Below are 3,847 nucleotides of genomic sequence, written 5' to 3' on the forward strand. Positions count from 1 at the left end.
TAACATATATGGTGTTGTCTCTCTTTACTTGTTTTTTTGTGCATGCTTAATTAGTTTACTTATGTAATTTAATTTCAACTGAATATATTGATTTATTTTATATGTGCATTAGATTGACCCTAGGGTTGCGTAATACTGCTACTGGATATTTGACTTAGGAGAGAAAATTTTTTAAATACCAATTCACTCCCCACTTAGAATTACAGTAAAGCTAACACATTTTCTATATGTATAGAAATACGGATGTTAATACATCTGCATATTTTTGTCCTTTCTATCACATGTGACTTTTGTTATTTTGCTTTGTTGTTCAATTAAAAATTAAGAAGAACCAATGACATGATCTAAGATTAAGTAAGAAGGCAGTAGAGAGAGAAAAAGTTCATGAATCATAAATATAAATTGAGTGTCGACTTATCTGTGGTTCCATATTTAGAATTGGTTTTCTTTTCTTTTTTTTAATGGTCTAATTTTTCTGGCGTGTGTTCGGTTCAATTATGGTGAAACCCTAGAATCCATCCATGTATGTTTTTTTTTTTTTTTTTCTTTCTTGTCCCCTCTTTTGTTTTTGGTTATCAAATGTATTGGTTATTTTGAGTCATGTGTTTTTATTTTATCCGAAACTTACAAATTGTAAATTAATATTATGCAAGTATTGAACTTACACAAGTGAAAAATATATTTTTGTAAATATAACTCGTACTAATTTGAGACTTCTATTATTTTAATAAATATAAATAGTAATTTTGTGGTTAGTGAAATGGAAGGGTTGGGAAGAGAAAACAAAAATAAAATAAAAATAGTATCAAATGATAATTTGTCCTTTTTAATCAGCCTTAATACGAACACAGTAAAAGTACATATGTATATGGAGAGATAGACGATCATATATAAAATAAGAAAATAATATATTTTTTACAAAAAAATAGAAATTAAAATGAAATAATATATATATATATATATTTTTTTGCAAAAGAGAGAAATTAAAATGATCAAGTAATCATACAAACACAATTTAGATAAAAAGATCAACAACTAGAAAAAATAGGTTAAAATTTTACCTTCCCCTCTTATAGGCGTAAAAGGTACAATTACATGATATCAAATATTACAATTCAATATTATGTAAATATATATTTATTTATATGTATATAATAAAATTTCATTATAAATTTATCAGTATGAATATAATTTTATTATGAATTATGTTTAAAATAATATGGGGACGATGTATGTAAGGCCATTTAGAGGACAAAAATAGCTAAATTTTGTACATGTCAGAAGTGGGATTTGAACCCACGCTCTCTCACGAGAACCAGAACTTGAGTCTGGCGCCTTAGACCACTCGGCCATCCTGACTGGTTGTCCGATTCCATTATTAAACAAAATTTTATCAATACATCTGAAAAAGCACAAACATATTCTGCAAAGATCAAGTTGGCCGGTAAATGCAAACTTATTTTTATTAAAAAAAAATACTTAAGCTCATGTTGGGGGAAGTTTAGGATTTTGAAAAAAAATTGCATAACTAAACAAATTTTTATTAATATATATATTTTTTTAAAAATTATTGAGCCTCAAAATCAATAAGGTCGCATCCATGGTCACTAGCCATACAGTTTTTCTATTTATTGGACATCAGACTAAATTCAGAATTAGAACCTTTTAAATTATTAAAAATATAATTTAAAATTTAGTTACATCTTTACTAGCTATATCAATTGAGCTATAAGGAAGCTAAACTTTACCTTGCTCAAACTTGTTTACTATATTTTTAATTAAACTCGGCTTTTAAGTCAAGTTTAGATTGATGTTTTAATATACTCGTTCAAACTTGATTGTTGTGAAGATAAATAAACTCACTTATGGAGACGAGCTAATTGAGATGCTCATAAAAGATTTGATTATTTTAAAATTTCTCGATCTAATAGGCAAAAGTGTTTGGGTTTTATTGAACAAAAGGTGAAAAGTGACTTTTACTAATGCTACCTTAGAGTTTTTCATGCTCAATAATCTAGCCTATTGGCCTTGAGCATTTGTCTTGTCACTAAATTTGCATTATGGAATTTGAATTAAGTCTTCGTTCAAACAATTCCTACTTTCAAGACCATAATAGTGTATTGATCCCATTTCCACAGCACAAAAAGTAGCCTATAAATGAATGTAATCCAATCCTGTCAAATGGTCCTCACAATTTGAAATGATTCGAGCCCATTCACATTCAGCATTGACTCATTTATAAACCAGTCTTAAGCTGAACAAACTTGTTGTATTTGTATATGTGGCTCTTATACTCGTTGGGGCTTATAAATAAAGGAAGAAGAAAAGCATATGGATTCATTGGTGCTACTCAATAGGGACTCGTCGACGAGTGCCCTATGCTCGTTGACGAGTAGATACCGAGAGACTAGGAATCGCAGAGTTTCTAAGATACCGAAAGTAGGAAATCAAAAATATAAAGACTCGTCAACAAAAGGCTGTCTATCTCTCGTCGACGAGTGTATCTAGGCAGTGAGCAAAAATTCAAATTTTGAATTGGAACGTTGGGATGGTTGGGTAATTAAAAGGGAAATCTTCGAGGGGTTGTTATATAGGCCCTTCTGGACATGTTTTGTAAAGAGAGATCATTGTAAGAAGTGTATTGTGTATTCTCATTTTCATAGTGAAATATTGGCCGGATTGCTCCCGTGGATGGAACCACGTATATTCTCGTGTTCTTTCCTTATTTGCTTTCAGAATTCTAGTTGTGCATACATTGTGTCTTGATAATTCATTGTTTGTTGCATTCATAATTTTCGCTGTGTGTTATCCCATATTCGATTTACACAACAAATCTCTTATCAAACTATGCTCTCGAGCTACTCATGACCAACTTGGTTAGTTTGTAGCCGTAATCTTAGTCCAAATTATTTTAGGTCTAAGTCTCTTTTTTAAACTAACTCCAACATTGATTAGTTTACTCGATCCTACTCAATAGTGCATTATTTTACTTAATAGCATGCATTAGAGTAATTTTAACAATCTTCTAACTCGCTTATGTTATAACTTTAATATAAAGTAAATTCATTTTAAATTGAACTGAAATTAAAATGCTTATATAATTGCTAATTATAGCAATAACAATAGTATCAAGGCCATAAAGACAATTGAAAATTAAAGCAAGCTCATAATGTTGATATAGTTACAATGGATTAAGAGAGTTACTGATTATATGTTGGAGCTTATAAAATAAATACTCTTTCTTTTTTAACAAAATATTTTTCCAAATTAAAATGGGAGAAATGCTTGTTTGAAAAATTTGGACCTTTTACATTAAAAGAAAACCTTCAAATTTTAGAGTGCATATTTATTTGATTCAAGTAAGTTTATTATTTTCAAGTTTACAAATACCATTAGTTAGGATTAGGCTTTTAGATGTTAAAGAAGTTTGGAATTCTTCTTATACACAAATATATACGGGATACATAGTGTACGTATAATTGTTGAGAGTTTCTCTTGTGAATTTGTTTTAGATTATACATATGGTTGGACTCTAAAATTAATGACTTAACCTTTTGAGTTATCTTGATACTCATCCATGTATATTAACATCGTCTATGCGTATTTTTTATGTAACTTTTTATTTTATTTTAAAATTCAATCATGTAGATAAGGACTCTCCCAACCTTAACAATAACAAGTCTTCATTTATTTATTTATTTTATAAAATTAATTAATTTTTTACTTATTTAAATATGTTTATTTTACGAATTTAATTATTTTTGTGTCTAGCAATAGACATTATTTTAAGATATTAACAAGTGAACACTAATTACCTGCAATTGCAAATTAATTATAACTCATTTAT

The 3,847-nt window shown here is 28.5% G+C and overlaps 1 non-coding gene across 1 annotated transcript; it reads right to left on the reverse strand.

The window, feature by feature from the left end:
• Positions 1-1,275: 1,275 nt before the first annotated feature.
• Positions 1,276-1,359, reverse strand: TRNAL-CAA (transfer RNA leucine (anticodon CAA)). The gene has a single exon. It is a non-coding gene; the product is annotated as a tRNA-Leu (tRNA).
• Positions 1,360-3,847: the final 2,488 nt, after the last annotated feature.

This window comes from Malania oleifera, chromosome 6, assembly GCF_029873635.1.
Source record: "Malania oleifera isolate guangnan ecotype guangnan chromosome 6, ASM2987363v1, whole genome shotgun sequence".
In the NCBI taxonomy this organism is placed as follows: Eukaryota; Viridiplantae; Streptophyta; class Magnoliopsida; order Santalales; family Ximeniaceae; genus Malania; species Malania oleifera.